We start from the raw sequence: 8,583 nt of genomic DNA, 5'->3' as shown, positions 1-8,583 counted from the left end.
AACTTCAATATTGACGTTGCGTTCTCTTAAGATGAGTAGTCCTAGTGTTCGATTTCCTGAGGTGACTTAAGAGTTGATAGAGCCATAAGGTCCAGATGTGGTATATCCTAAAGTCGGATTTACAACTCACTATTAAAATAAAATCATTTTTTTCAACTTTGTTTAAAGATCCATATAAAAAGTAATTTTTGTTTTCAGAACTTAAATGACGAAATGGAAACCGAACAACAGATCATGTTAGTACGGGGAAATGGTGATATTTTCAACGCAGAAATAACCCCTGACAGAGCTATTAAGTAAGTATTATCCTTAATTAATGAATAAATTCTATGTAGGTAACTCCCACAGATTAACTGATGATGACCATCCTTAAGTTTTTAGCACCAAAAAACAATTTGTTCAGTACACTTTATTTTTCTTTATGATTTTGTTCATTTCTAGATAGTAAAAATTTGTTTCATTAGTATATCTTGATAGAGTAGTCTCACCTACAAGTAAATAGATCCTTGTCAAGTACAGGAAACACAGTTAAAATGTGTCATTTACTGTGTGTGTTTAATGTGAGTCTAGACATTTTTCTTTCGTGGTTCGTGATCGTTACCTTCATATAAAGTAGTATAGAAGTATAAAACATGTATACTGATACAGTGATAGTGCTCCAAACAGGTGACTGACTAACCGTGGAAAATGGTGAAAAAAAATTAGCAACGCAAACTTAAGGGTATTGGAAATTAATAAATGATATCGAAAATATTTATTGTTATTGTAGCTGACCAACAAAGCATAGCAATAAATCACAGGTCATACTGGCATGGGACAAAAATGGTTGTTCCATAGTAAATACCGTACTTATGTATTTACTATGAAATTTACTACAGATTACTATCTGGTGTTTCTCCCCAATAAAAGATGGTTGCAATATATTGCCACCTGAAGAACGTACCTCTTCAAACTCTTCATAAGAGTAAATATGTCTTGTTTCAGGATTGGCAATACAAGGGTATCCCTTTCAATTGATCATTAAAATTCATTCATTTTCCACTTAAATTCCGGTGTGTGGTTAGTCTTTCCTCCATGTATTTATAAAATTACTCATTAAATTATATTGACACAACCTACAACGGAATAACACGTGAAAAAGATACCAGTTCCCTGGGAACACCATGTTGCACATAGATGTTATTGACATAATCATCATCATAACGTACCAAAACCTTCTTTTACAGTAAGTCGTCAATGTAAAATAGTAAGTGGAATTGAAAGTTACTGTTGCTTTAACATCCTCTATTGGATAGAACATGACATTAGTTCACTTCTAAGTACTACACTGTATGTATGGGGAGAGTTTACGATTCTTAGTTACCCAGCAAGGATGAAAACTGTTGTTTTTTCTGTTCTCTTCAACTTTCATATATTTGTTTTCTTTAATTTGATTATACCCTGTGAAGTAAAATCGGTTCATAGTTCCTGGTGTAATGAGGTTGTGTTTCTCGCAGGGTTGCAAGACTAATAATATGGTGGAAGAGGGAAGTGAGCCAATTTCATTAAGCAAAACCATTTAGGCATTGAGAAATTACAAGTTTTATTGTTTGGTTTCCAGGGAACATCCATTGACAATTAGCAGTGGAACAAACAGCTTTCATTAGCGAGAACTGGTCCATCATGGTGATGCCATGCTACCCTCCCATCGTCGTCATTGTCTCCGATGACTTTATCTACCATTTTGTACTATTTGAAAGTGGAAACATGAAGGTAAGGAAGAGTAAGAAAAATTGTAATACACTGACGTTGTAGATGTAGCACACTTACCACCTCTATTTTTGGAAATACTTTGTTTTAATTAGTATTTATTGAGAAAATCTACATGCTCAGATACAAGACTACTTTTTTACAGCCTAATATACTTCCAATATAATAAAGTAGTAAATGGTTTTGAGGTCAATTCCAAAGGAATATTTAAATTGGAATTTTCAATAAAAAAAAATATTTGTTTTAGGCGTACAGTAGCAGTACATGGAAAATCCAGAAAATATTGTTTTAAATGAAAACACAAAATAATTATTTTATAATAATTTTATTTTTACATGTAAGATTGTGCTAAATGATTTTTCAACATGATTTCCACAATTGTTCAGGCATATATCACAGAGGATGACCACCACATCTAAACCTTCTGCAAAGAAGGAGTGCTGATCACATCTAAACCTTCTGCAAAGAAGGAGTGCTGATCACATCTAAACTTTCTGCAAAGAAGGAGTGCTGATCCATGGCTGATCGGTCTAAGACGTCTACTTTGGGTCTGAGTTAGAGATGATGCAGGTTCAAAGTCCTGTTTTTAGTCCTGACAGTAGCATTTATTTATCAGTGCCATTGATCTTGTACTGACTGTATCAACTCTCTCCCTAATTCTCCTTGATAAGATCTTCGCACAGGCCAATGATCCATGAGGACGGATAGTATAAGGCTTATAAGAGGATCAGATCCTCCTTTAAAACAAAAAAATTCCTGCTGCAGTTGGTTATAGTATAATGCTAGGTAAAACAGTTCTTCATTCTTATGGATATGATTTCTCAATGTATTGTACTTTCATTCCTACCCATAGCATCATTCCTATCCTATTCGTATGATAATCTTCGTACCAAAAATGGTGAGCAGTTTTTGTCTTATCTGTCTGTCTCCTTCTCATGTTTTCATTTATTCTAATGTTTAAGAGATGTAATATATCCTAATGTATAATATATTGAATCATTCATTTATTTAAAAGAAAATTAATCAAGGCGCATTACATAACAACTTGTGATATTAGTGGATCAACCACTTAGATGAAATTAGGTTACTTTAGTTGTCTATATTGAAAAATAACTAAAAACTACAAGTTACCCTATGAATCAAACAGAATATACTTTTCAAATAAATCAATGCGAAGTCATAGTATGGTTTTAAGAATTTCTTCTGGAATGAACAGTTAATACAAAAAAAACGCCACCCTTTCCTGATTTACCACCATATTGAATTATTTGTCATGACAATCTCTACTTCCAAAGCCTCTGGTCAGATGTCAGTTGGTGCTTATTGTGTGCAAACAAAATGTGTGTGACCTGTATTTGTAGGTCACCACCATGTTGTATCTGTCATGACAATCTACTTTACAAAGCCTACGGTCAGATGTCAGTGTTTACTTATTGGGAGCAGACCCAATGTGTGTGACCTGTATTTGTAGGTCACCACCATGTTGTATCTGTCATGACAATCTACTTACAAAGCCTACGGTCAGATGTCAGTGTTTACTTATTGGGAGCAGACCCAATGTGTGTGACCTGTATTTGTAGGTCACCACCATGTTGTATCTGTCATGACAATCTACTTACAAAAGCCTCCGGTCAGATGTCAGTGTTTGCTTATTGGGAGCAGACCCAATGTGTGTGACCTGTATTTGTAGGTCACCACCATGTTGTATCTGTCATGACAATCTACTTACAAAGCCTACGGTCAGATGTCAGTGTTTACTTATTGGGAGCAGACCCAATGTGTGTGACCTGTATTTGTAGGTCACCACCATGTTGTATCTGTCATGACAATCTACTTACAAAGCCTCCGGTCAGATGTCAGTGTTTGCTTATTGGGAGCAGACCCAATGTGTGTGACCTGTATTTGTAGGTCACCACCATGTTGTATCTGTCATGACAATCTACTTACAAAGCCTCCGGTCAGATGTCAGTGTTTGCTTATTGGGAGCAGACCCAATGTGTGTGACCTGTATTTGTAGGTCACCACCATGTTGTATCTGTCATGACAATCTACTTACAAAGCCTCCGGTCAGATGTCAGTGTTTACTTATTGGGAGCAGACCCAATGTGTGTGACCTGTATTTGTAGGTCACCACCATGTTGTATCTGTCATGACAAATCTACTTACAAAGCCTCCGGTCAGATGTCAGTGTTTACTTATTGGGAGCAGACCCAATGTGTGTGACCTGTATTTGTAGGTCACCACCATGTTGTATCTGTCATGACAATCTACTTTACAAAGCCTCCGGTCAGATGTCAGTGTTTGCTTATTGGGAGCAGACCCAATGTGTGTGACCTGTATTTGTAGGTCACCACCATGTTGTATCTGTCATGACAATCTACTTACAAAGCCTCCGGTCAGATGTCAGTGTTTGCTTATTGGGAGCAGACCAATGTGTGTGACCTGTACTTGTAGGTCACCACCATGTTGTATCTGTCATGACAATCTACTTACAAAGCCTCCGGTCAGATGTCAGTGTTTGCTTATTGGGAGCAGACCCAATGTGTGTGACCTGTATTTGTAGGTCACCACCATGTTGTACCTGTCATGACAATCTACTTACAAAGCCTACGGTCATATGTCAGTGTTTACTTATTGGGAGCAGACCCAATGTGTGTGACCTGTATTTGTAGGTCACCACCATGTTGTACCTGTCATGACAATCTACTTACAAAGCCTACGGTCATATGTCAGTGTTTACTTAATTGGAGCAGACCCAATGTGTGTGACCTGTATTTGTAGGTCACCACCATGTTGTATCTGTCATGACAATCTACTTACAAAGCCTCCGGTCAGATGTCAGTGTTTGCTTATTGGGAGCAGACCCAATGTGTGTAACTTGTTTTGTAGGTCACCACCATGTTGTATCTGTCATGACAATCTACTTACAAAGCCTCCGGTCAGATGTCAGTGTTTACTTATTGGGAGCAGACCCAATGTGTGTGACCTGTAGTTGTAGGTCACCACCATGTTGTATCTGTCATGACAATCTACTTACAAAGCCTCCGGTCAGATGTCAGTGTTTGCTTATTGGGAGCAGACCCAATGTGTGTGACCTGTATTTGTAGGTCACCACCATGTTGTATCTGTCATGACAATCTACTTACAAAGCCTCCGGTCAGATGTCAGTGTTTGCTTATTGGGAGCAGACCCAATGTGTGTGACCTATATTTGTAGGTCACCACCATGTTGTATCTGTCATGACAATCTACTTACAAAGCCTCCGGTCAGATGTCAGTGTTTACTTATTGGGAGCAGACCCAATGTGTGTGACCTGTATTTGTAGGTCACCACCATGTTGTATCTGACATGACAATCTACTTACAAAGCCTCCGGTCAGATGTCAGTGTTTGCTTATTGGGAGCAGACCCAATGTGTGTGACCTGTATTTGTAGGTCACCACCATGTTGTATCTGTCATGACAATCTACTTACAAAGCCTCTGGTCAGATGTCAGTGTTTACTTATTGGGAGCAGACCCAATGTGTATGTGACCTGTATTTGTAGGTCACCACCATGTTGTATCTGTCATGACAATCTACTTACAAAGCCTCTGGTCAGATGTCAGTGTTTACTTATTGGGAGCAGACCCAATGTGTATGTGACCTGTATTTGTAGGTCACCACCATGTTGTATCTGTCATGACAATCTACTTACAAAGCCTCCGGTCAGATGTCAGTGTTTGCTTATTGGGAGCAGACCCAATGTGTGTGACCTGTATTTGTAGGTCACCACCATATTATTTACACCTAAAAACAACCGAAGCTTATAAAAGCATGTTAAAAATACAAATCATACACATAGGTTCAGTTTTAATAGTTATTGTTAATTCAAGTGCGTGTTTGAGATAGTGTGCATGGTCCTATCACAAAATACGTTTGTTGTGATTTCTGACTTTTACATGTTACAAGCTCTGGTTTGGTATGTTTATTTAAACTAGATTGTATTATGTGCTAAGCTAATTCACCTGAGGATGAGGTAGATTGTAGATTTCTGAACTTTGTGATTTTGTACCACTCAACAACTGCAAATGCCCATAAAAATTTGTTTCCTTCAGCTTAATTATTACAATGGGTAGAATACAAGTACCTAGTGTGTACGAGGTGTGTTCAAAAAGTATTATGAATTTTGTGTATTTTCAAAAATTATTTATTTATTTGTGAATATTTATTTTGTCTCCTTCAAAGTAATCCCCCTGGGATATTATACACTTGTGCCAAAGTTTTTTTTTTTTTTCAATCTTCAAAGCACTTCAAAAAATCATTTTTTTGTATCTTGTTCAGCTCCTCCTTCGATGCCGTCTCTATCTCGTCAATCGTGGCGTAGCGTCATGGGCCTCTTCAGTTTCGGGAACAAGAAAAAGTCACAGGGGCCAGATCTGGGGAATACGGTGGCTGCGGTATCATTAGTGTGTTTTGTTTTTGGCCAAGAAGTCGCGTACAAGCAGTGATGTGTAAGCAGGGGCATTATCCTGGTGCAAAAACCAATTTTTGTTTTTCCACAAAGTCGGGCATTCTGGCGGGTTGCTTTGTGCAAATTACGCATAACTTGCAGGTAATATTCCTTATTCACTGTTCTACCTTGTGGCAAGAACTCATTAATGGCACGAGCCAATCGATATGCCTAGGTCCTCCGCAATTTCTCTAACAGTGATTCGACGATTGCCCAATACCATTTTCTTCACTTCATCAATTTTTTCGTCTGTTGATGAAGTGCTTGGGCATCCGGCACGCTCTTCGTCGTTCACATCTTCTCGGCCTTCTGAAAACATTTTGTACCACCGATAAACGTTACTTTTGTCCAAAGTAGCTTCTCCATATGCCACAGTCAACATTCGGAATGCATCTGCGCATTTAATTTCGTTTTTCACACAAAATTTGATACAGGTTCTTTGTTCCATTTTTTTTGAATAGGTACAAATCGACGAACCAAAACAAATGCAAGCAAAGCAGCTGTCAACAATTAACTAAACATTCAAAATGGCCGAAATTGTCAACATAAGTGAGAGACATATGTACCAACACACAAAAAATCAAAATTCGAATATACGTAACCCGCGAAAATTCAAAATTCGCGATACTTTTTGAACACACCTCGTATTGTCTATTAATTTCTGAAACTTATTAAGTAATAAATTTCAAATTTTTACAAATGCACGTTTGTTTTCCGGACCAGTATCTCCAAATGGTTGAAGCCATCCAAAAGTGGGAGTCACCACCTGGTGAAATGCTCTGGGAGGGGATGCACCGATTATATAGTCAAAGATACTGCTTCGATGAGTAGGTAATGTATATTGTGTATCAGCCATTTATACCTGTACTTGTGGTTATCTATCATTATGACCAATATTTTTAACGTATGAAAATCTTATTTAATTGAATCATAATAACAACATTAGGTAAGGTCCAATGTAATGAGTGCTCTAACTTACAATGATTTGAATCAGTTTTAAAGTTACATTACCCTTAAATAAAACCAAGAGAAGAAATAAAAATATTAAATCACAACTTCTAAAACGGCTGTACTACTAGAAATACAAGGAATTGGAAGAAAATAAGCTATGCATGCATTCTAGTGGGTGAAAAAAAGGACTTCATCTAAAATAACACACCAGGACTCTGTTAATGTTGTTAAACTTGCTGTAGTATTAGGTTGGAATGGAAATTTTGAAATGTTGGTTATTTTCTTGCAAAGCACTGGAAAGAGTTCCTACTATTTTTTTTGTAATGGTAAGAAAATCGTAGGACTTGTATGATATTGAAAATGTTTTATTAGCTTAAAATTTACCTTACATCTACAGAAGTCATATTTGATACTCTTATTTCAGTATCCAACTGCATAACCTCATACCCACTATTTTGAACCTCAAATGTATGTAATATACACCATATAATTCTAACATTTCTAAAATTATACACAAGTACACTTGTACCTATCTTGTATAAACATCTAATCTTAATTAGATCACAATTTTCGGAGTTGTGAATTTTCAAAGTTGCAGTTTGGTTGAAAAGCGTAAAAAACCTGTACCTTTTCTTTGTTCTTACTCATATAAAAACTTGAAAGTTATTTTTTCATGCTTTTTGTATTGTTGTCAAAAATTCAGCCACAAATCCTAAGTTTTCACTTTTAAGATAGTCAGAGATAGTCATTTTGTATTCCACATTTCATAAAACTTATGATAAACAAATCAAGACGGTTACTAATTCATAAAAAAGTTCTTATACAACTTTAGAAGATCATCTCAGACGTGATTGGAACATTTTATCACCCTTCTCTGTTTAGAGAACACATAAACCTCTGTTACTAAATAAGTTAGGTTTTAATTTCCAGATGACTCTACCAGTAAATTGTATCAGTGGCTGGTGTCTGTTGACAGTACAGTAACAATATATTGTGGTGTGCAGGTACTTCATCGTAAGTCACGCCGGGATCCTCACAGTTATCATACCAACGTTGGATAGTTTTTACAGATTTCTGGAAAGGATTACCCTGGTGAGTTTTATCATTGTAGCATTATTCTATTTTGGAGTTAGTAATCAACTTGTGTACCTCGGGTCTCCCAGAGAGGTTTACTTCCTTTTTTTCAAAATACTATCACTTCTGAAATAATTTTGTTATTTTTCAACTACCGAATTGATTTTGACACTTTGTTTTAAAAATATTTTATTTCGACATATAGTAGTAATTTTAAAAGAATTTTTCTTTATAAGAAATCAATCATAAATATATATTTGTATGGTCTTTTATCAAAATATATTGTCTAAAGTTTAAATTCCTCTTCACTTTTTGTACT

General features: G+C 36.4%; 1 long non-coding RNA gene across 1 annotated transcript; it reads left to right on the top strand.

Annotated features, from left to right (window-relative positions):
* Window positions 1–1,631: 1,631 nt before the first annotated feature.
* LOC124373029 lies at window positions 1,632–8,282 on the top strand. Its single transcript, XR_006923394.1, has 3 exons — window positions 1,632–1,752; window positions 6,963–7,070; window positions 8,195–8,282. It is a non-coding gene; the product is annotated as an uncharacterized LOC124373029 (long non-coding RNA).
* Window positions 8,283–8,583: the final 301 nt, after the last annotated feature.

The sequence above is a fragment of the Homalodisca vitripennis genome, unplaced genomic scaffold (assembly GCF_021130785.1).
Source record: "Homalodisca vitripennis isolate AUS2020 unplaced genomic scaffold, UT_GWSS_2.1 ScUCBcl_4680;HRSCAF=11011, whole genome shotgun sequence".
Lineage (NCBI taxonomy): Eukaryota > Metazoa > Arthropoda > Insecta > Hemiptera > Cicadellidae > Homalodisca > Homalodisca vitripennis.
This window is presented reverse-complemented; position numbering and strand designations above follow the sequence as displayed.